The following is a 25,598-nucleotide window of genomic DNA, read 5'->3' as shown; positions in this document are numbered from 1 at the left end:
CCCCCCCCCCCCCCCCCCCCCCGGACGAGGAAAGAGCAACACTGTAGGAAAGTACAGTGTCGTCGACTACGGCTTTTATAAGGCACGCTCCGGGGAAAACGAGCCGCTTTGAAGCCGAGTATTTTTATCCTCGAAGGAGCACGTCGGGCCCCGAAGACGCTTCCTTCGATTCGGTGAAATTTGTATGCCTTTCGAGGGAGGAATTCGAATAAATGCGTTAACTCTTCAGATCTCGTTGTAGAGCCATTGCACGAATACAATTTTCCATTTGGAATTTTGTTCGTTGTCCTCCATTGATTACTTTTTCAAAAGTCGAGTCGTATCGTACACGTTCGAATGCTCCGACCATGTTTAATTTTTTACGTACCATGGAAAGCGTTATGAAGCATATACGAAGAGATGTAAATTCGATTCTTATCTCAGTTTTCTATTTTTCTTCGATCTTCCATTAGTCCCTTGTTAGGTGCACAATTCTAGGCTCGAACATTCTCCTCATCCGAATGGCTCCTATCAGTTCCAACTTGAAACTCCGTTCGGAGATTCTGTAGTACGCAGTTGCGCCCACTTGAAATTCTTGAACTTGTCTCCCCGAAGTTCTGGACAGCGTCGATCCTCCATAGTAAACAATTCCGCGGTTCTCGTAGCGAACTCGAAACCCCAGGCCATTGGCAGCACCGAGACGTTGAACCGAACCCCAGGAACGCTCGGGTTTCTCAACTCGATGGCCCAGGAAAGTCACAACCGTGGAACGCAGTTTGCACGCGCGACAGTTGCGTGACTGCGCACATGTTGGGCCACGGTTCATTAACACCGTGACGAAATCTGGAGAGCCGCTTCGTTAGACCGACCTCTTCCTCGCCGCGTGCTCGACTCGGCCGAGTTTTATACAAATTTTCTCGACGTTGTTTGCCTCGAGCTTTTCAAAGCGACGCAGCATACGATTCCGACGAGAATCCAGAATCTGGAATGACGAGATGCTTCCCTGTGTTATTTTCCGTGTTATTTAAGGAGTTTTGGAAGGTTCGGATTAGGGAAGGTTGTCAGAATTTTTAGAATATTCGTAGATTGACTCGTTTAGATGTTTTGATTTTGGTGATAAGCCTTTGTTAGGGTACGTATCGACGCATCCCATATTGCTACTTTACGAGGTCAGTGCTTCGAGATCTAGATTTTTCTAATCGATAAAAGTACAGATACCCCAATTATCAATATTGGAAATATAGGTGCTGGAATAGAAAAAAAAAACAATTAAAATACCTTTGACTCCAAACTATTATTTTATTTAAGCACTCGGAAGGCACGTCTTTACGGTACGAAAAAAACAGCTGAAATGAGACCAATGACGAACAATTCATCACGTACTACCCATAGTCCCTATCGGCCCTATACTTCGTCTAAACAAGTCGGACTCTTGACTCGTAAAGAAATCCATCACGCGCAGAGATGGTTTTTGTAAATGAAAACTGTCTCTTCTTGAAAGAGAAAATCCAACAATCAACATCTATATTCTCACGTATCTAAGGTCAAGTATCTGAAACGGAGATATGACGTCCCCTGATAATTAACATTTAAACGGCGTCGAATAAATTAGTGGTCCATCCATTGGACGCAATTTTCTCATCTTTTTTTTTCTCGATATCCGCAGCTGCTGTTCGACCATCGCGACGGCGACGAGCGTGGACGGAGCAGCTTTTTTGCGGGGTAACGAGCGGCTTATTATTACCGCATAAGAAGCAATTGTTCTCGCGTAATAAGAGAGCCGCTGTTTCTTGCGCCACCCAGCTCTTTGTTACGTGTTATAAAATGCTGTAAACGGCGTTACGACCCAGCGGCGACGTTCCCTCAAACGCGTCGGGAGCGACGGCCCGACGCTGTCGCGATTCTTCGACGCTTTTGACGCCGCGAATTCAATGCACGGCTACTGGAGCTCTGATTTTTCTCGGTGTCTCGAACGAGCCTTTAAAAGGTCGACCTTTCAGAGATCTCTGTGCACCTTAGGGGTTCCTTGGAACGCCAGTTAGTGGCTCGAGTCCTGGCTAGGAGTTTCGTGATTTTCCATTGATGATTTCCTTTGATTTCCTTTGGATCCGAGGACTTTAAGGAAAGGTCGATGACCCATGGAACTCCATTTAGAAGGAAATGAGTGAGGTGGGATTAAATCGGGCAAGATTTGGAGCATTTTTGTTTGGTATTGAGAGCAAGAGAGACATTCAGAGCGTCATATTTCTTTGATCGTTTGATCAGGCGAGGAAGACATCCTAAACACTAGCTTCGTAAGAAAATTAATTTCATTGAAATGTAGGTAAAAGATACGTTTATTGCTTGAAAATCGGAGTTCGACTGCCCGAATCGACGCGCACTCCCGCGACAATCGTGATTGTCGACCGGTGGCGATCGTTAACCGTTTTGATTGCTATGCTCACGGTCCTCATCAGGGACGTATATCACCTACGGTCTTCCCACAGAAATGAAGTTTTCAATGAAAATTAATTTCGTTACGGTAGACTGATCAAGCAACTTAACAGTTGAGCATCCTAGCCGCAGGTTCTAATTCAAATGCTTCGATCCATACACGTCTAACCTAAAACCTACTCGAGCAATCTTTCTAAGAAAAGTTGCTCCATTCGGCCGAATCTTCAGGTCACTTTAGCCAGAGGTTCAAGATGTTCGTTTCAACTTGTTCTTAGCTGAACATGTCAAGAATCCAAAGGCGTTCCACGCTGGAAAAATTCACAGGCTGCTTGGAACCCGATGGGCAACCTTGGCACGTTTACGCAAGCCTGAACGTAGCTCGCTGGCAGATCCGTTAATTGTCAATCGCGGACAGCGGGTGCTCGAGCTGCTAACGGCTCGTCGAGCCCACGGCGTTGAATTAGCACTGCGTTACCAGGCCTTTCCAGTCGTTATCCTCTCGGGATCTTGGTCGACCTGACTCGTTCTCGACGTTCTCCAGATGCTCACAGCCAGCGCTCCTCCCTGATAAACCGCGGGCTCGTTTCAGATTCCACCTATCCGATAGTCCTCTTTACTGGGGACGATGGAAAACGAATTCGAAGCAACTGGCCAGCCCGGTGGATCCGGTTGTGTGGTTAACGAATGTCTCGATCCTCTTTGGCTAAGTGTTTCGACGAGAGTAACGTCAATCTACAGAAATCGAGAGAATTCAGAATATTTTTGTATACCTCAGGAGTACTTGTGTTTTTTAACCTTTCGCAGACCAAATGTTCTGATTTGAATTCGAGAGAAAAGTAAAATGAAACGTTTCTGTGACATCATTTCGGATATCTACCCAAGGTATGATCGATTCAAGGAGCCCTCCGTAACAACTGTGCCAATCTTCCACGAAGCGTGCGTCCCGTATAAACCGATACATGAACGCATGTGTTACTCACCCGTGGCCCCAGGCGGTTTTATCGCGCGGTAAGCTCTACGTAATTGCGGAACAGGTGGAGACGAGCCTCTTTTTGGCTTAATTAAGGCTGCCAAGGCAGCAACCTCGACGCCGCTCCTGATGGCGTTAGGAACGATGCGTGAAAATCGCGCTCGATTCCTTCCTGAATGGACGCCGGCGACGTTTCCAGCTGGAATTTAAAGGTCGTTATCCAGAGGCGACGGTAATTTAACTCGAATTAGACGCCACGATCTATGGCGGTGACGACGACGATGGAAGAGCCGCGGGGCACTCCGTGAGGACGAGTTTCAGACGTTGGGTCTGTACTCGGCCACCCAGAGAAATCGCGAAACAATAGATTCACTTCAGAGTCGAGCTCGAAGATCCCTGCAGGGCCACTCGGACCGTAAATTTTTACTGCCTCGACTGCGCTCGGTCCCACTGGCTGTGAAACTCCGAACAGATGTTCGTCACTAGTTGCATCCCGATTTTTCTATCAGATTCCTCGGGAAGGGACTAAACACTTTGGCGTCAGGTTACTGTTAAGAATTCTAACGGTATAGACAGACTGAGTTTACGAGTCGGACGTGATTTCTCGCTGTTTTTGAGGATTACACAGTTTTTACCTGAACTACTTTTTGTTTCCTTGATACGTTGATTGCCAGGCTAGCACTCTTGAAAATGTCTACTGTGTTTAAATTTTGTTTACGGAGACTACTGGAAACTATATAATCAAACATTTATCGTGGTATTTATTTTTGATCGTTATCGAAATTCAAGAATTTCAGTAAAATTCATTTTCTTAGACACTTAACTTTTGGAACCAATTTTTTGTGTTCTTCGGTGAAAAGCACTGGCGAACAACTTGTTGAAACACTCCCTACGAAATTTTTAAGGAACTCCTCAGTTTTAGATACGTTACACCGCGATGAATATTTCTGGAAAGTTTTTTACCGTGTCGTAGGATATCAAAGTTCGTAATACTTGGAATCGCCGAAATTTCGGAGAGTCTGGTGATCCCTTGTTTTGTATTCGAGGACGATCGGGGACGTCTTCTTTATTTTCAAAAACATCAACGAACCGTTCTATTCGGCAACAGTTCGTTTGATCTTTCGTGTAGATGGTTCGCGAGAAAGGGAACCAGGTCGACTCGATTTCGATTTCTGTGTCCTCGCCGTCCCTCCCCCTGGACCACCCCCGTTCATCTTGGTCTTTGTGGATTCATTCCAACCGTGCTCCTTTGCGGTGTATCAGCGCGGTCTACGACTTCGTCGACCAGAAACGGAAGCTGGAATTGCCCTGTCACGTTCCGAGGTTCCCTCAAACGCGGAAGCCGTGGACCACGGTCGCTTGTTCCTCTCAACCGCGATCATAACTCGGCCCTTGCGATCCTGTCGAAAAGGAAACGGGCAACGTAAGGTGAATGTACCGGTGGTCGACCGCTCGAGAGAACATTGCCAGGGGACACTATTTTAAACCCAATAAAATCGTTAAGCGTCAAGTAAGGTAGAAGTAACGAGGGAACATTGCCAGGAAACATTACTTGAAATAAAACAAAATTGCCAAGCAACGTGTAATGCGGGGATAACGAGAGAACATCGCTAGGGTAAATATTAGGGGGACCGAAAAGTAATCGAAACGTCTTCGACTTGGAAAACTTCTCCGATGAAAAATCGTAGAAATTTTTTAAAAAGGGAATCGAACAACTGTCTTTACGCTAGAAAAAAGTGTTGGTGTATTTAAGATTTCTCTAATAAATAAATGTTGATAAAATTTTGATTACTTTTCGGTCCTCCTAATACAATAAAATCCCTAAGCAACGAGTAAGGTGGGGCTAGCAATAAGTAGCCCTCTACTGTTCACTAATTTGGTCACTTGGATCATTGCACTGGAGTCTCTCCTCTCTGAGGTGCTTTCCTTGAAAAAAATTCCACATATTCCACCATACCAAACGAGGATATCATTTTCCTCTCGGTGTAACGAGTGACGAGTGAGTCCTCTCGCCTATCCATCCATCCGCGTCGTCCGTATGAAAATGTCGCGTCAGACTGTGACGCGAGCATCGTGGGCTGCGAATGGGTTAAACGGAACTCGAATCGCGTGGGCTCGAATTACGGACGAAGACTCCGACGCTGCGGGCTCGAGGCGTAGGTTACACGAGGCCTCGTCTGCCTTTTACCTGAACGTTGCCACGAAAACTGGTCCTTGATAAACGGAGAAAAAGGTGCTAGGGAGGGGGGCAGGGGAGAGGGATGGACGAGCACCTGGCATACGTGGCACAGGTAGCAACCCCGGCCTTTTGTCGTCCTCGAAGCCCTCCCACGTTCGACCAGCCACGGAAACTTGTTCCTTTCGAACCGATCGCGTACCCTTTGTGCCATCTACCCGGAGAACGAACAGCTGGTGAAAACAGAACCTTCCAGCTCGACGACGAACAGCTGGTGCCCGTGGATTCGGGCCCGTCCATTGTCCGACGAACGAAACGCTTTCTCCGAAGGAAATCCATACCTGGATATTGCGTGAACCTGCACCGGGACCGACGAGACCGTGCAGGACTTCTCGTGTCGCTGACTTCGACTCGAATTTTGCGCACAGGTGGTACTCAGCTAGCGGGACCTCGATTATTGCGCAAAAACCGCTGCGATAATCGAGGTAACCGGAACGGTGGATAGTAGGTTGATACCGAGAGTTGATTCAGACTCTACTGCAATTGTTAGGATAATGTTTGGTTTAGAAGGGGGCGGGGGGTGCTATGGTAGACAGAAAGAAGTATTTTGAGGTCATTGGTAGTTTTTTTTTTTGTTTTTAATAGGGTTGGCTATTTCTATTTGTGCGATATTCTAGCTGATGATGAGACTGATGCAAATATATACAGGGTGTTCAAAAAAAAAGCATTCAATATTTATATGGTGTATACTTGCTTCCATCGCATGCGATGTTTATGTCGGAGTCTATAAATTGTGTTCCGAATGTTCCCATTCAAGTGCCGAGAATTTCATTTTTTCAATTTCGTGTACAGAAATGAGCGGTGGACACGTGGAAAATCTTCTATAAATATCGAAAACCCAGTAGTAAGTCAATGTATATGATATACATATTGATCTTAGGAGGTGATGGAATTAAAAATCGAACAATGGGATACGTGACTCACAAAAGGGACGTTTTCGTAGGCAACAAATTTCTTCGGGAAAAAAAAAATAGACATATATTAATATGGTTGAAGAACGTCGTCAACCCTGACTCGGTGAAATGGAATTAAAAATCGAATCACGAGAGAAATGACTCGTAAAAAGGATGTTTATCGAAAAGTTCAGGTGGAATTCGCGATTCGTTGAAGGTTGACGCCCCGAACGCGTCCAGATAGGATTAATCCGACTCAGCGCGGCGCGGGCTTTGTTACGCGACGAAAAGTACAGAGCTTTCAGGATCTTGGCCACCCTCCGCGCCCTTGGTCGGTCGGGGGCGCATAAACGTACATTCAAACCCCTCGGTGGTCCACCCCCTTTCCATGGTCCACGACGCGCTGTACATTACGGTATGGAAATGAACCCCGTCGCGCGCCGCGCAGCGGCGGCAACGTCCTGGAAAATGGCGATGCCAGACCCTCCTTTTGCGTCGCGACGCCTCCTGCAGCATCGACCACCGACCCCAGACTTCTCTGAAATTAGTTATCGACGCACGGGAGCCACCTTCGCGTTAACATTTTTATTGCCACGGCCCTGGAATCTAGATAGAGTCAACCCTTAATAAAATTAAGCAAAAAATGCACCCTTCTTTCGTTCGAGAATGTCGTTATCGTTTGCTGTACACTTTCTGCGATATTGCGCGGTTAGTATGCAAATTTAGATTTACTAAATTCTATCGATTCGAAACAAATAAAGTTTAATTATGAAATTGTAGGATCAATCTGTTCCTGTGTTTCCACTCTTGCAGCGGGTTCTTTAAAAGAAAAATTATTTAAACAGTAACTCTGTATATATAGAATCTTGGGATTCTAGGCCCAGAATATTGGGATTCTTCTCATTTTCCTTCTATGGGCCTAGAATCCCAAACGAGACCCTCCGTATCGATTTCAAGAACCACATGGTGCTTACTGCATCAATGGGACCGCCCGAGTTTTCTCCTTGAAAATTAACAAACTTTAAAGCGTCATAGCTTGAAAACTAATAAAAATCGGGTAAATACATTAAAGCTTAATGAATTCGTCTTGAAAAGTACTGTCGCATGGTGTAAACAAAAATATATAGTTCCATTTGAAAAAGGAAACTTAACCATCATATCACGTTAAATAACAAAGTTAACAAAAATTTCTTTGCGCTGAAACATGAGCCCCATTTTACCATGCAATTTCCATATTTGAAATTTCGCATTCGGCCGATAGTTTTGGAGTTAGAGCTCCGTATAACTTAGGCTGGGACACCTTGTACGTCTCTCAGATACCCACCCCTCTCGCTGCCAGCCCATTCATATTTCTTTTGCCCGTAGTTTCGCCCGAGTAGCCCCGACCACCGGCGTAATATCATCCTCACCGATTGATACGCTTCTGTCGAGTGTTTTTCTTTTCTCGGACCTCTTTCTCTTTCCACTATCTGTCCTTTTCTACGTTCGGCGCTCGACTCGAGTCAAGTGTAAACACATAAAAACATTAAAAACCTCGGGTGTCAATGTTTTGGGTCTCCGATTTTGCATGCGTCCTTCAGTCGTTACTGTATCTTCTAATGTTTTGCCAACAAACCTCGAGTGTAGAGAAGAACAGCGAATGAAGAAGAGGACGGAGCGACATGCGAAAATGGCGACCAACACCGGGATTATTTCGCTGAGACAATATGTAGTAAATATGTTGCGAATTGCGTCGTGTTTGGTCTCATTTTAATCAGAGAAATGTCAGGAATACGATGGTAACAGTTTTACAACAAAAACGGTAAGAATAAAAAAAGTTTGATCGTTGCATTAGCATTGTCTCATCGAGATATCCGATGATGTTACTGTCCATTTATGGTAGAGAAACTCGTGGATTTAAGGAGATTGTTCAATTATATACATACAGTGAGTGTAGAAAGTATTCGTACACCGATCAATTTCCAAAAAAAACTATGTAAAATTGTAATTTATTAGCTTATTTTTTATAAACAATGACATTTTACATATTCTCGGAAATCTCTAGAATAGATAGATTACAAAAAAAATAGCTATTTATGTAAATGGGAAAATTAACAAGAAAAAAAAACAATTCGTTCGTCTTGAATTTTTTCACAAAAGTGCACCGTATTCCCGGATAACGCAAACTCCGCGAAACTGGAATCACCTTTGGTCTGGTTTATGGGGAGCTTAAGGTCCGCCGAGTTCCTATCAGTCGCGAGTTATGGTAGATTTGGGGCTCTGTTCCGTCCGTACCCTAAACTCAGCTTACCTGTCGGTTGTTAAATTCGGCTTAGAGCGACGCCCAATTATTTCAAGCGAATGTCAAGTCACCCATAGGTTGTACCATCGGTATCGGTTATATACACGGACTGCGCCACGATTCTCTAGGCGTAGATTATGGATGGTAGACGCTGGATGCTAAATATAGGCGCGTAGCTTATGCTCGGGAACTGGTTATGTTAAACGTTAGACGTTGTCGATAGATTGCACCCGAATCTAGGATGCACTGGACGTCGGAGTGTATTGGATCGAGATTATGCGTAGATCCCCGTTAAATTCGGCCCTCGCGATGGATCCACGGCTCCTTTGATCCTAATTTATGCGATGCTCAGGGCAGATTGGTGTTATTACGGCTCGGGGGTCCTTTACGTCGGCTTTCCTGATAGGTATAAACAAATAACTTGTTAAATGATTCAGACATGTGCAATAAAATTTTGTTTTTCCGATGTGTATCTAACCTTCAAGTTACATTGCTTGTTTCAAATTTCTACTTTTCTATCATTCACTTTTCGCTTCATTAGTTTCTACTCGAGCTAAACAATTTCAATTCACCTTACTGAATTGACACACGAAAATACAAAGTCTAATACGTGTGTAACAGTTCTCCGATAATAAAAAATATTCCACCACTTGGCTCTGCTCTCATCAATCCTGAACCACATCTTTCACTATCAACACGTACGCACCAATTTTCCAATAAGTCAAGACATTCCACCCTTTTCAGCTCTCCATAAAAAAAAAAAGAAAAAGAAAATTTCCACAGACTTCGATCGTGGTTTTACACGAATTTCCAAAGGAACGCCATCGTTATCTCGCCAGTTTCAGGACAACGCATCGAAAGGCCGTTTATCTTCGCAGGCTTGGCCGTGTCGCGCCTTATCAGTGATACGGTTAAAAGCCTCTCCACGTGTGTCCTCGCGTCGATGAGTCAGACCGCCGCCACCCTTATGCCTTTCGTCGACCTGTTTAAGATTTTTGCTCGGAACTGGTATACCGTAAGCTCCCCGATCGATGAACGTCGCGGCGGCTGCCGTGTTTCGCAAGTTTCCAGGCGTTAACCAACACACCCTTTCACAAAATGCGCGCGTTTTCATTTAGAAGCGTTAGAAGTTCGCATACCAGACCGAGCCAAGGTAATTGCACGCCCTCGATTCCCTTGTGCGCAGGCTGTGCGCGTGTTACGCGTAGATTACACGCGGATTCGAACGTAGAATTTGCTCGCGCGTTGTTGCCGGGTCGCCTAAATATAAGGCGCGGTAAACGCGGGTTAAACGACACCGAAGCCGCGTTACCGGTAAGAATGGCTCGTTTTAAAGCTTCGTCACGGCATAGACTTCGGTGACGGTGTGGACAATAGCTTGCTGCTAATTTAAATGGGGGACATTGTTACACCGGGCGCAGGACGATGCGCGCGTGGAATTTATTAAGCGCTGGATTTATTAGCAGGTAATTATTCAGGACATGGGAATTGCTGTGCTTGTTATTACACGCGGGGAACTCGCTGGGCCTGTTCTACGCGAGGGTTATTTCGCCTGTGGAATTGTCCAGACGTTGGTTACATCGAGGATTCTTCGTCGAACGTAGATTGCGGTAGAATTAAATTATGGTATGTGTAACGGCATCTGAATCATTCAAATGGAATGCAGTTAATTAGATAGTCTGGACATAGGACGGACTGGGCGTAGAATATGGGTCCGAATATAGAATAAATCAGGAGTAGAACACACCAAGTACGTGATTTATCAGCACATTATTCGAAACTTAGGAGTTACCATAGGTCGCTTATTCCACCTAGGGAGCTACGTATAGTTTATTCTACACAGATCGTTTCAGGCGTAGAATCGTCTACGCGTAAGTTACATTAAATATAGGATCTTCTGCTAAACATAGATCGCAATTTAGTTGCAGTACACATAACAGGATCTAGCTAATTCAAACGGCACATAGTTAGACCGAGCATAGGAAGTTCTAGGTGTAGAAGCTATTCCGTGCACAGAATTACTCTAGATATGGAATTCCCGAGCATCGGTTACTCCACATATGATATTCGATAGTTTATTCTATAGGTACATAGGTTATTTCAAGCTTAGAAGTTTCTAAGCACGGCCTGCCCTAAGTATAGGACTCGCTGTTCATTGATTGCAGGAAGCTCAAACTTTTCTGTACGATGGATTTTCTATTTATACGTATATCGAGCCACACGAGGGAACCTAAACGTAGATCACTAGTCGTTACGTGGCGATACTTTACCTCGGAAAAATGGGCATCGTAGGCCTGATGGTTCAGCAATTATTAATAACTCGCTCACTAACTAAGGTTTCACGTAATTACATCGCAGACATTCCAAGCTACGCAGACTACTCTTTGGAGTACACGAAGATTGCTCTGGTCTAAAAAATCGACTTCTAGATTTTTAGCAACTCGATGGTTCGATTGGCGTCGCGTCAGAAATAATTAACAGCTCGCAACCTTTTCTGTGAGCGTCTTACAGAAATTGGGATAAAGTCGACGAACCAAAGAAAGATTACAAACCTACGACAATGTTTGGAGAATCTCCGGGATCCTCGTCACATTCTCGTCGTTTAAACGATCGGTTAATCTCGCGCGAGAACTCGTCGGGGATTCGATAGTTCGATTGGAATCACGGAGCAGTCGCGACTAATCACGTAGCCAGCAGGTGTGTAGTTAGCAAGATTGTAACGGTACGAGGTTCAGGGTCAATTACTGGACAATGTTCGCGTGAGCTATACTTACAGAGATGCGGAATTGCGAGGATAACGTCTGCCAAGACGAACCATGTTCCCCGTGCCGATATTAGTCCTGGGTGGAGCCGCAGAGTAAACCTCCTTGATATTCCTGCCTGGCCAAGACGATCTCCTTAATGACCACGCTAATGACCGCGGCTAATGATACCGTTGCTGAAATCCAGCGGGGAATCGCGGTCACGTCGTTGAGACGTTTATTCAATTTGATGCTGTTGACCCAGGACTTCGACTTCGGCTTTCCCGCTTTCGATTCGAGGCAATTAAGCGGGAGCAATTAACGCCGCGATTTGATCTCGTTTATTATTACACGGTTTCGATTTTTTTTCTTTTAAATTTTACAGCGTTCCAGGCTTGCACCGTTGATGCATAAATACTTTGGATTTGATTATATTTATTAACCATTATTTCTGATATAGCTAACCATTCAAATTTCGTTATTTTATACTTTTTCGAACGCTTTCTTGCGCTTTCTCGTGTTTTCTCGTTGACCGATCGGCTCCGATACCTTGGACGATCGCCGTGATCGTGTAGTCGCGTCCGAGAAAAGAAAACGACACGGTGTCTAATTACAAGGTTAAGTCCTTATACATCGCGCGGGTTTACGCAATAGCGCGGCAAAAATTCCATACTCGAGCCGATGAGGACTATCGACGAATAGCACTGGGAGGTGAGATTGAAACGTGAAAGGATTCAGGATCCACCTGTGAAAAAGCCGTCGGAGACACGGAGAATTTTCGATCCGTTCGCTTAATCCTCGTCGAGCCGACTTCTCCGTGTCTCGAATTCAATTTTATGGAACGGTTCTTCTAGCCTACTCGAGTCGCTAATTTCCGAGATTTCGTTTCGATTCAAATCTGTTCGCCGACACGGAGCTCGCTGCAATTCGTTGTCTTCGTGGTCCGGCGTGCTTTATTAAAATGTTTTTTTCTTGGGATGAGCGAGACAATCCTTACGTGTATCGAATCATTTGGGAGTTAAAGAGGGAGGTATGTGAAATTTGGTCCGTCGAGTTTCCATCGAAACTCGAGATCCTCTCTTCAGGAAGAAAACAGAATTATTCGATAACGGAAAGAAGGAAAATTGAATATATTGCTATTAAATCTTTCCCGAGTTTGGTTATTTTACAGTAAATTAATCGTCAGCGTAGCCTAGCCATAAGATGTTACAAGGCTCGGACGCGTTACATGAGAGTCAGATTTTGCTAAATAATAGATTACACTGTACACAGACTTTGTTAAACTTTGGTATCGCTGAGCGCAGTTTGTATGCGTTAGACGTGGATTTTCCTAAGTATAGATAATTCTAAGCGTAAACTTTGTTCAGCGTGGAACTTGCTATGCATAGATGGAATTAACAGTTTACCCTTGATTGCAAACATTATTAACCTTCTGGGACCCGGCCTTTGCTTTCAGTTCCGGTTAGGTTAATAAATCATTTTTTAGAACAATTCTGGATAAATTGCGAAGCTACAACGTTCGGACGTTAACGCGATCCTTTAATTTAATTCGATACAATTCGTATAAACTATTGTTCCGTCGTTTTCTCTGAGCACGGCTCCGAAAAATGGCCGAGCCAGTGTTCTTGGAAATTTCTTGTAAATCTTTCGCAACGTCGCCTCTAATTACAGCCGACTCGCAGATTCGCTGCGTCGACGATTTCACTCGGGCGACATTTTTCTGCCATGACGAGATTAGAGATGGGCAGAATTTTTATTCGCAACGATGTATTCGATCGAATAGCTATTCGGCTAAGCACTCATTTGTGCAACGTGAAATACAATTTCAATTGAGAAAGAGGGCCTTAGCAAAACAGGAAAGAAGAGAATAAACTATACAATATTTTACTTACATATATCTAACATTTGATTCATTTTATGTTCTGCATCCATCTTCTGACAGCATGCCCAAATGCACATGTATATTTATTACAGAGGGTTGTCGTCGAAGAACATGGAATGAATGAAATAGTAAGAATATAAGTTAAATTGTTATTAAATTAATATTTTCCTGCATATACGAGCTGCGAATTCGATATTCATTTGCTGTCAGGAAAACACTCGATTAGAAATTTTAATTACAATATTAAAGATCGAAATGTTACATTTAAACTGCCGTTTCTTAATATATCCAATATTTTCCGCCGAATATCTTCCTAAAGGTCAACGAATATCGAATTTGCAATCCACACCACTTCCAGATAAAACTTAACGCGACGTCGGTGACACCTTGACGCCAATCGACATTCGAGATCATAGTGGAAAAAGGTCTCGAAACACGCGACACCCCAGCAACAATGCCTCGTCCTTCGTTGGGTGTTCTCTTTCCTAGGTAACGACGGACGTTCCTGAAACCCTGCCGAGTCCAGACGGGTCGATGGGGCGGCGGCGATCGCTCGAAATGAAACCGAAACTCGCCAGTTTCTCGAGCATTTTGCCGGGAAAAGGGTCCGTTCTCCCGTTTCTTTCCACGACCCTGCCTTCTCCTCGATGGTTCCCGACCCTCCCGTCGAATCGACCAAATCTGCACCCCCTGCGGAACCTTTCTTATCACCATCGATCCAAACCACCGCGTACGTTAATTCTGAAAGTCTAGAGGACAAGTATTTTAGTTCTCGTTAGCGAACAAATTAGGGAGAAGAAATTTTGTTGTCGTTCTGATCCTTTTTCAAGAATTCCGAGGTCTGCGTAAGAGTCGCGTGGCTATCCCCACCGCTCCTTGGAACTGCTAGCTTAGAACTAGATCTGGTGTTAGTTATTCTAAACAAAATCCAGGAAATTCCTTCCTGAATTCGTCGCTTCGAAAATGGCGCTTCGCGTAACGACAAAATTTCTTTTTTAAACATCAACAGTCCCTTTAGCTACCAGGCTTGTTTTGTCAGTCGCAGAGCAAGCAAACATGATCGTCAGCCATAGTCGAAGGGACTGCCAGGACAATCGATCCACCTGTATCGCGAGTGGCCACGCGTCGCGCGTCCATTTCGCCGCTCGAATTTGGAAGTTTGTTCGGGCCAATTGGGGCGGAAATTCCGATAGCAGCGAAACTCTCGGTGTAATGCGTTTTCAATTTTTGCTTCGAGGTCTCCTCTCGCTTTTTTTCCCTTTGCTTTTTTCCCCCCCGCTCAAGGGTCGCGTGCTCGAACTTGGACGCGCTCTGATCGATGGCTCGCGTGTCGTTCGCGCGTTTGTTCTCGTGTCTGGTGAATTTAGCAGATTGATTTCTTCTCTATAGATTCGCTAAAAACAAAACTCGTAAAACAGTAAAAGGAGTATGGGATGGAGAATTTTGAAAGAATTGTGAAATTGATTAAAGATTTCAGACAAATAGGTATCGTTGTATCTGAATTTCGGATGCGTTGTTTTATTATTTTTATCTCGAACGTAGGAGCAATGTTATTGTAATGCTAAAACAGCAATTATAAGAGCTGTCGTAACACCATTATATTAGGTTGTCTCAAAAGTTTCTTTCCTTTTATTAATAATTAATACGTGGACAATATTTTATGTTTTATGTTACATTACAAAATTGTGTACAATTCACTTCGCTCCATTACTGTTACAGCATCAATGTCTAAGAAATTAGATTGTCTATTTATATAAACACCGCCATAGAAAATAATTGAATGCAACTCACGAAAGAAATTTTTAGGACAACCTAATAAAATTGTATCGCTGTCTACTTTCGTGGTCGATTCTGGATTAGTTTTCCGAATCCATTGATTTTCATTATCATCTTCGTTTCCTGACGATCCATTTAATTTTCGTTTTCGCTTCGCTTCATTTTTGGCGACCAAGCGTCATAGTTTTCAATTGTCCTCTCGTCTATGACGAGTCGAGCCACGTTCGCGGTGGAAGCTGGAATTTTCCTGGAGCCTGGTATACTAATAACACCGAAGCGGCGTCGGAGCCATCTTTCTTCTCGCGAGCTCCCTTTTTCAACGTGAACGGTATCAGTCTCCTTCGTCGGGGGCGAGCAACCATAAATATTCATCCCCGCCGGCCTTGGTCGAACTTCACTCGGGACGCTGCTCTCTGTCAGTCTCTCCCGCGTGAACATAAATCGATATCGGCATCTTCGTCGACCTTCTCCAGAGAACTCTCTCGGTGCCCCACGTCTTTCAACGACGGAAATGGGTTATCAATTCCGCGAACGGGCCGACTGCTCCGTTTTCCGTCTCTGCGGGTCGTTTGACCTCTTTTCCCACGCTGCTTTCCACAATTGCTGCCGAATTTTTTTTCTTTTTCTTTTTTTTTCTTTTTTTTCTTTTAGAACAACGGCTTAGCTTTGTCCACAAGTCCGATAAAAATCTTGTCAACTATCCTAGAGAATATCAATCCCAGATACTTCGTTAATCCAAACATTAATGAGTCTCTCCTCCTCAATCTTTAGTATTCCAATGAAACACTAAACATTTTATCCGTTCCCCCACCGACCATAAATTCTTCCGCCCCGAAAAGTCCATCGGCTATCACCGAGAACAGTCTCGAAAGGAAATTTCATCCTTTTTAACGTTATATACGCTTTATTCCACAAACAGCGTGAACGTTTGGTTTTGGATAGTTCTCGGAATCGCTGGAAATTTCCGGCGGATGTCGTCGCGACGTCGCGCGCGTACAAGTTTACCGGGAATCGCGCAGATACGAGCCAGGGAATTTAATACCGCATAATTTTTCACCGGGGAAAAATTCGGTCGCATTGCGGGCGCGAAGGAATGCAACTTTAATAGCTGAACGCGTCGCATGCACGACGACGACGCAGCGAGTGACGAAGGTTAATGCACAGCGAAATATTTCAACTCTGTTGCGTAACGATCGCTTGGTGCGTTGTTTTTTTTTTTTCATTTATCGGTCCCGTTTAATTCGGATAATCGGTGGAATTTACGCGACGCGGAAATAGAATTTTTCGCTTGAACAAAATGTTTCGTGCTTGTAACCTCGAGAAGATTCTTCCTCGAAAATTAATAGAGGATCGTACGAAGCTGAAGAAAATCCATCGTAATTCGCGGTTAAAGGTCGGGAAAATTCGTGCTCGCGAAGAAAAGGTTGAAGTGTACAAATGTACCGAAGAAAAATACAGTGGAAGCGAACGAGGGTTGAAGTTGCTTCCATTCGGGTAGTTGTTAAGTTTTCCTCCGGAAAAGAGCCCGAGGAAATTGCTTTACCTCGTTGCTGGCATTAAATCCTGCGGAATTTCACCTTCCCACTGGAAACAAATCATTTTTGAACGTGTAGGGGAAATATATGATAGTCCATGCTCTTGATCTACTATTTTGTATAAATAAGATCGTAGGTATAGAGAATTATTTCTCTTTTCTCCATTTAAAAATAATTTTAAGCACCGTGATTCATGGCTGTGGTCTTCTGCCGTCGTTCAGAATGCAATAGCATTCCTCTGCAACGCGATGCTAGTGTTTTGGATGACAAAACCTATACGCATTCACTTTCGATGTGTCATCAACTCGTCATTCTTATTGGTGCAATTATAGTTTTAATTGTACAATAAATTACGACGTATGCTTTCCTTTTCGATTTTCTTTAATTTCGATTCCTGGTTGCAGTGTTTGCTAGCTTCCCGGTATATCCGGCCCTGCTCGCTGTCGAAACAATATCGCGATCATTTACATAACAGAGCCCACGAGAAATCGTCGAAAGGTATGAATAATGCCGTTCGATTGAAAAAAATTCACGTTCGATGGGAATCGTGTTAGAAGTTTGACGCTGATAAATTACAGCGTACTCGAAGCGCCTTTCCTCGATATCTTTCGTTAAACATTTCTTAAGAACAATTGCGCAAGCTCTGTGCCCATTGTTTACATGCATCGAACCAGCAACCATATTTTAAAAAACAATCCGTCCGTCGCGACGTCCTCTTGCGCGTGCCATTGTACTCTTTCAAGGATTGCATTAATTCCGTGTTGGTAAAATTGTAACAATATGCATCAGCAACAGGAAACGATGCACTTTCGACTCGCTACACGGAGTGGAAAGTGAAAGGACAATAGATCAATTTGTCTTTGGATACCCTCCCGCCTATCCGCCGATCAATTTTCCACGTTTCCACCGAGAACGTTTTCCAGCCGTTCCTTTGTTATGCCTAATTTATTCCCGAGGTATTAATTTCTTCGTAGTCATTAAAACGCCGCATTATCTTTTCATTAAGGCTCCCTCGCGTTTAGACGGAGAATACGAGGCTTTTTCTTTTAAGTTAGATCAGATTAGAAAAGAACAGAATAGGAAAGATAAAGGGAAACACGGTGTATACTCGATTGTCTCAGAATTTATTTACAGAAATACTTTCTACTATCTATCACGCTACTATAAGAGAGAAGAGAGTCATAAGCTCTTCCCTGCGCGCAGTGATGGGCAAAACCCTAGACTTCGAATAAATCTGAAGTTTGCCGATGTGTTTCTCTCGTTTCCTACTTTGGAAAATGTTCAACAGAAGAAACGAGACAAACATATCGACAAACTTTAAATTTATTCGAAGCCTAGAGTTTTGCCCATCATTGCCTGCACGGTTAATCAGTTGCATTTCACGTTGTCTAGCGACGAACTATCTTTTCGCGCAGGCACAGTACCAAGCTTCGCCCACAGGCATTTATAGCACTCTTCTCGCTCGTCCACTGTACAATCGAACTTCCCCAAAGAGGATCCAGATTGCCTCCAAAACTCCACTATCAAATAAATTCTCGAATCCTTCAAGAAACAAAAATATATTACGATAACTAAAACAAATAGAGAAGCTGAAACAAACGAAACGTTGGTATTGGAAATCGAACGAGCGATCGGTTTCACCTGAAATAAACAGACTGGCCCCTCGAACGATCCCCGGTCAGAGTCCGTGGCGTCTAATTATTGCCGACGTCGATCAGCAGTAGTCAGTAATGGATCGGAATCATTACGAGTCGCGTTGCGTCCGGTTTCGCTCAGGAAACGCGTTCGATTATCGACCGAGGAACTAATTGCTGGACGTTGAAGGGGTCACGAGCTCGCGTTTCTCGTGCTGCGTTTTGCAGTACCTACTCTGCGCGCGCCCTAGCTGCGGATGTTTTACGATCTCTCGTTTTCTTTGTTTCAGGTAAGCATCCACGAGCGTTTTCCGAGTGAACAACCTCTGATTCACGGGCTCCTTCGAGGTAACGTGCCCGAGAAACTCGCCGGTTAATTGGGAACGCAAACGTTGCCAGACAATCGGGGCTGAATTCGTCTTTGGGAAGCAAAATAATCTTTTGAACGCGGGCCAATAATGGGTGGATATTAACGTGGGAATTTCTTTGACGCGTCCAGTCAGTAGGGGAATAACGATGTTATACGTATGATATAAACATAGGTAAATGGATAATTCGATTACGCTTTAAAAGAATAGCATTGCTATAGGCGTGTATACAATAAGTATAGACTACTAAAATTATTCAGATTTAAGAGTCGAGATTTAACATTCGAATTTAAACAAGCTCCATTTCGAATTGGCACTCGAATAAAAGACTTAATTCTATCGATTTAAAAATGAATTTATAAATGAATCCAAATCTAGAGAATGCTGGATAAGTATCACAATTAAAAGCAAGCATTAGTCTCGATTCTACCTACACCTACATATCTATTATAACCACGCCTTTAATGTTCGCACATGACGATACACAAGTCCCTCGATCAACCAACGATTCCCAATTAATTTGGAAAACAAAAGCGCACCTCTCTAAAAAGTGAAAACCTCGCTTTCCCCAAAATCACTGCGTCGGTGATTTAAAGAGTCGAAAATGAAATTCGTTCACTATTCCAGCCGTGTTATCGGAACGCGTCTATTTTAGTTACGTTCTTTTTTTTTTTCGCGAAACTTTCCGCGCATTTTCCGCGCGCGTGCTCCCGCTCTATCAACCCCGAATCGATTTCCACTTCTAGAGGGTATTTTTCTTTTTTTTTTCACAACGAGGGGGAGAAGGGGGTTCTGCAGGTGTAGAAGTGCGGCCGGTATCTATATACCGATCGATCACTCGATACACGCTCTTTACGCGATAGAATCGGTCGACCGTTATATTTTTATCGCGCTCGAAGATCTCTCGTCGGCAATCTCCGCGGGTCGAGCATCGTCGAGGGTTCGATTTTCCAGCACCTCGAAACGATTTTCCTCGGCCAGCGCGAATTTCACGCGACCAGACCCGCCGCGATTTCGTTACAATGGGTCCTTCACTTCGGCCACTCCGCGTGGGATCGATTGTTGACTAATGAAATTGTTAAAACGTCAATTTTATTGGGGCGGTATCGATTGGCGCGGGGAATGTGTTCTTTGATATTTGCAAACGGTAGAGGGTGATGTGAAACAGCTCGAGGGGAGAAGAGGGCGTAATGAAAGATAATTACATGTTTAGGAAAATTCGATAGCAAGATTTCAATCTATAGACGGATCTTGTTCTTGGTTTATTTCACATGATTTGTCTTTAATATTTAACGAGCATATGTTTTTTTTTTTTGATACTAGAGAAACTTTGTATTTGATTTCTCTATTGTCTCCAAAAGATCCGATCAGATTCTAAGCGAACTTGATCGATGGATACCTCTTGTATTATTTTCTTCTTCTCCTACACATTCGAAATTCGATAAAATTTATCAGCAACGAATCACGCGATTCTTAAATAGTATCCAATTCCAAAAAGTTCTTCGAACTTTGTCCTCCGCGTCTAAAGCCCCTTTAAATCCCTTGGAGGAGCCTCGTACCTCTTCGGGTCCATTGACTCAAAAATGAATAGAGCCTATCGAACAAGAGAATCATACACCTGAGACATCGCCAATAAAAGGAAAACCTGCCTTCTGGATCTCCACGGTTTCCAAGACCAAAATCGAATAGATTGCTACGTGAAACGCGAAACCCTGTGAATTCTCCTCGCAATTTCCTGGAGTCGATCGCGAGGCGGGAAAAAAGAATCGAGATATCGAGGGGGTTGGCGCGATCGAACCGAGGGTTCTTTCAGCCGCGCATGTCGTCTCTGCCTAAACGGGGTGTCCTTGTCGTCATGGCAACCATCACGGTGAGGGAGAGGGCGCGATGGCTAAAGCCGAGGGAGCAAGAAGGACGGTCGAAAGGGAGAGCGTATGGACGGACCATCTCGGTTGTCGTCATCATCATTTGTCATCGGTTGGGAAACAACGAAATTCGGCTCCGAACGACCCGGGGGCCGCGTCTGGCATTTTGCACGCGACATTTTTCATTACACACCCCTCTTTCATTTTATTTTTTTTTTTTTTTTTTAATCCCTTTGGTCGTTCTTCGAACGGTTGTTTTTATCTTGCGGTGGATTCGCATTGCGCGATGGCACCTTGAGACGAACAATTTTATACTAATCGAGTCCCGAAGGCTCCTCTTGAGACTCCTGAAAGTTTGAGAAACGATGCGTATCTTTGCAGACTATGGAGAAACCTCTTTTGAGGGTTGGATACCTTCGTTGTGGTTCTGGGTTGTTATTCTTTTGCTGGCGTTGTTCTTTTATTTATGTTTAATCGCTCGAACTGTTGGATCCTTGGGTTTGTTTTCGGGATGCTTAGAACCCTGAGGGCTCTTCTTAGTTTTGTATCCTTATGTTGTGAAGTAGCAAGACAGGACAAATTTATTTAGCGTACTCGGGGAAAAATATTATTACGAGTCTATTTTATTTCAACTAATTTATTCCGAGCAGTTTAAATAGCGTTGTCTGTTAAAGGAGCTTCGTCTAGAAATATTCCATTAATTTTCATTTATTTCCATGATTCATCCCTAGCATTCAAATGCATATTCAAATATTTCTGGATCTCTGATCACATACGAGGACTTCGTTAAGCACGACTAGTCTCTGGAAAATATTCCTATTAGCCAGATCCCTCCATCGACTGAGTTTCACCCTCAACAAATATTTAAACTACCAAAAATTAAACCACCCGACTCCATGCTCGAATATATTCCCACACACTTACATCATTATCCAAATAAAAGTATTCTCCCCATCAAATTATCTCTTTCCACTAAACCTACAATTCCACCCCAACTACGCATCGTCTAAAACCCAAAATACTACTCGAAACCCCTTCTCTCTAAATTTTCTCACCCCTGGTTCTCCATTTATTTCGTCGAGGCACTCCCTACCATCGTACGCCGTCGTGCCTCAAATTAAACTTTCCACCACCTCCTGCCTCCCCCCCTCGACCGTGGCCCGACGAATCCGTGAGCTATCAGCGCGTCATTAACCCGCACGTTGTAAACAAAGTTTTCATTTCCGTGTCCGCGAGGTCTCGTCAATGTGACCGCGCCAGTCGTGCCGCGGCCGTGCTAGGAATTCGGTCGAAAACGGTGACGGTTATTCGTTCCTCTGTCTCGCGTCTGGTGCTTTCATCGCGAATCGCGGAATCGCTTAGCCCCCGATCCACGCGAAAATATCGTCGGTTTTCGTCGACGAGCAGTGCCTCTCACCGATGGAGATCGCAACAGGTGCAAAAATTCGAGGAAGCAATCACAGGTATTCGATCGACTCCAGGAACCCAGGTGGGTTAATTACCTCCGACTCTTTGATTGAACTCCGGCTCCACGGAAGGGGTAAGCGATTCAAAGCGAGCGATTTAATTTCCTGCGAACGGTTACCGAGCTTAAATATTTAATTCACTTTTTTTTCGGGGCGATTTTGTTCGGTTGAAAATTCTCTCGATAATCTTGCAATGGTTCTTTATCGTTTGGGACAGCGTTGATTTATTTATTCGTCTATTAAACTGGGAAGAGATGTACTATATTTTAATGAATCGTAGTAGTGAATTTATTTAAATGAACTTAGCATGAATTGTTCGTTTCTGTATCAAGGGGAGCACAATGCGGGTCTTGCAGGTCATTTAGAATTTGATTAACCTCCCATTTTTTTCCCGAAGGAATATTTCGATCTATTCTTGTTTTATTATGAATTATTCAAGATGTTGTAATATCTAGTGTCTCACCGCTTAAAAATATACATTAATTTACTCGGTTACCGTTACATTACTCAACGATAATTCTCTTGCATTATCGAACACACTTGATCTCGTGCATAGTCAATGAATATTAACCACATAGTCGAGTAAACTACTCGCAAGATCTGCATTGCGTTCATTTCGGGTATCGCCAATCAAACACCCAGTGCTAGTAAATAAATAAATGATTCTAGCTTCGGTTATGTAAATTTCTCGAAGCGTTATTGATCACGCGAGCGTAAAAAAACGCGCGTATCGTCGGCCATGCACGATATCTCCAGGATATCGATCCATGGACAACGTCGAGCTATGTATCTCGAATCCGTCTCCCGCCACTTGTACCCTGGACAATCGATAACTAAAGCCAGCGCTAATCTTGCCCGATAATTAGGTGCCATGGCGTTTCTCAGATATTGACTCTCGGACGCCTCCCTAGTTCACGCGCGTTCTCGAGCTTCTAAGGAACCAATTTCGTAATTCAGCGTGTTATTACCGGAAGCAATGTATACGAAATTCGGGTTTTTGCTCGTTCGATTCAAGTTGGAGATCATGAAAGTATCAGGTCTTGGTGTGCTAATCAAATTAATATATGAAACGTATCTCTAAGTGTTACGAACAAATCACCTCTCTTTCTATTGTCTTCTTTATTTTATTATCAAATTTCTGGCGATGATCTGTCGAAAATCATAGGTGTAATGTTTCCAAATGAATGTTTCATTACAAACATGTACATGAATAAACTTAACACGTGTACATATTTGTAGGATTTGAAGACGGAGGACAGAGTTTATATTACAAGAGGAATATATATATGATTTATTAACACTTTTGAACGTACAATATACAAGTATAAAATGCCTTCGGCGGCACCGCTTTCCGCAGACTCGATTTCTATACCGTTCAAAATCACACTGACCTCGCACAACAACATTACGCCGTGCGGCTTTTCGGCAACAATCGCAAAAACAAAATAAACACGGCGGCGTCGCCGTGTCCTTTTTCGTGTAGGCGATCTCTCTCGAAATTATTCTTACATGTTCGTAATGAAAAATGTATTTGGAAACATTAAACCAAGACTGCATGCGTCGATATCTCTCGAGAGGTTAATTCCGTTTAATAAAGCCTGAAATTTTGCATCAACGACCAAAAGATACGCCAACCACCTAGCTCACGAAGCAAACGTTTCGATTGCACTAATTTCCGAAGAATCAAAGCAAACCATTTACCCTTCCCTGTCCTTTCCGATATCGATTCCCTCCAGCCCCGGTTTCAGTCGAGCAAGCAACGTTTCACACACCTTTGGAACTGGAGAGTTCTGTCGCAGCGTCGAGTAGCCAACAGTTTCCAGGAAGAAAATAGTAAAAGTCGAGGAAAAAGGAGATCGGGCAGCTTCACGGTGAATGAACAGCTTCGCCTACGATTCTGGTCCTCCTCTGTCGTTCCTCGGCCCTCCTCCCTCCTCTGCGCCCATCCTGGACCGACAAAGGCGCACTTCGATCCTCACCTGGTAATTAGTCGACCCACTTTACAACACGGAATCGCCACTTCTCTCTCTCTCTCTCTCTCTCTTCTCTCCCCCACTCTTCCTACGTTTGCTTCTTTCCCTCTTTTTTCTTTTTTCTTTTTCGATTTATCGACTGGAACCGTCGACTTCGCGCCCTTTTGCTCGCCTAGTCTCGTTCCCTCGACGTGCCAGCTAATGGAATTACACTCCAGCTCTGCTTCGTGGTCGCGAAAGGTAAATTCTTCCACAGAGGGACTCTGTATTCCCCGAGGGGGTGGCGATGATCGACGCCCAAACTAAATTGATTGCGAACACTTCAGATTTCGAATGAATCGGTCGAGGGTCGAGGTAGGCAAGGTGGGAAATAGTTGTTCGGAAAGTGGAGGAGTTCGAAGTCGCGCGGTGTGAGCGTTAGGGAGTAGTTTAGGTCAACGTTCTGTCTTCTGTCTTATACATACAATTTTTAACCGACTTCGAAAAGGAGGAGGTTACTCAATTCGACATGTATATATATATATATATTTTTTTTTAATGTCTGTTCACCGATTACGCCGAGATGGCTTGACCAATCGGAATGGATCGTGTTGCATCTTGTAGAGCATGCCCCCCTCCCGCCGGTGGTCCCATTAGCACGACTTTTTGCGATTTGTCATTTTTTACCCGTCTTTTTATCAAAAAACCGTGATTTTTAGGTATGCGATGAAATCGATGAAACCCCTTACATTTTGCTGCCGGAGAGGTTTTCGCAATGATCACAGATGCAAAAATTTATGAATTTCTGTATTGTTTATAACTATTGTTATCGCAAAATTCCTATTATATGATGTAACTCGGTGAGGAAATTACCGAGCGCGATGGAACCTTCCGCATTTCATAATAGATGAATTCGTGATGTTCCCATTTACAAAAATTTATGGATACTTTTATTGTTTAAAATCATTGTTGGTGCAAAATTGCTATGCTCTGGTGTAGCTCGACAAGGAATTTACCAAACGCAATCAATCCTTTCACATGTATTTGCACATCTATTCCTGATAATCCCATTTGCAATTATACAGGGTGTCTAAAAAATGTTGGATGTCCTTGAATAGGGTGTTTCGGGGGGAGGGGGGGGGTGATTTGAAGCAATTTTTTCTTTACGAAAATGTTGTTCGACGGAGTAATCTGCATTATCGACAGAGCACTCTACATTACCGCCCGTGTAATCTATATTACCGACGGAGTAATCTGCATTATCGACCGTGTAATCTATATTACCGACGGAGTAATCTGCATTATCGACAGAGCACTCTACATTACCGACCGTGTAATCTATATTACCGACCGTGTAATCTGCATTACCGGCGGAGTAATCTGCATTACCGACGGAGTTATCTGCATTGCCGATGGAGTAATCTGTATTACCGACAGAGTAATCTGCATTACCGGCAGAGCACTCTGCATTACCGACGGAGTAGTCTGCATTACCGACAGAGTAATCTGCATTATCGACAGAGCACTCTACATTACCGATAGAGCAATCTGCATTATCGGCCGAGCACTTTGCATTACCGACAGAGC

At 43.8% G+C, this 25,598-nt stretch overlaps 1 protein-coding gene across 6 annotated transcripts in view; it reads left to right on the top strand.

The window, feature by feature from the left end:
- The window catches only part of LOC128880901 (serine/threonine-protein kinase NLK), a 189,514-nt gene that overhangs the window by 47,085 nt on the left and 116,831 nt on the right, over positions 1–25,598 (top strand). The window contains exon 1 of one of the 6 annotated variants that reach the window (XR_008457936.1): positions 19,143–22,133. The exons of the other annotated variants lie outside the window; for them this stretch is intronic. The gene's annotated coding sequence lies outside the window, so the exon portion shown is untranslated. Of the gene's footprint in view, positions 1–19,142; positions 22,134–25,598 lie in introns of those variants that run through there. 6 annotated transcript variants of the gene reach the window in all.

Source organism: Hylaeus volcanicus, chromosome 8 (genome assembly GCF_026283585.1).
Source record: "Hylaeus volcanicus isolate JK05 chromosome 8, UHH_iyHylVolc1.0_haploid, whole genome shotgun sequence".
Classification (NCBI taxonomy): Eukaryota; Metazoa; Arthropoda; class Insecta; order Hymenoptera; family Colletidae; genus Hylaeus; species Hylaeus volcanicus.
Note: the sequence above shows the minus strand (reverse complement) of the source record. Positions and strands in the feature narration are given on the sequence as shown.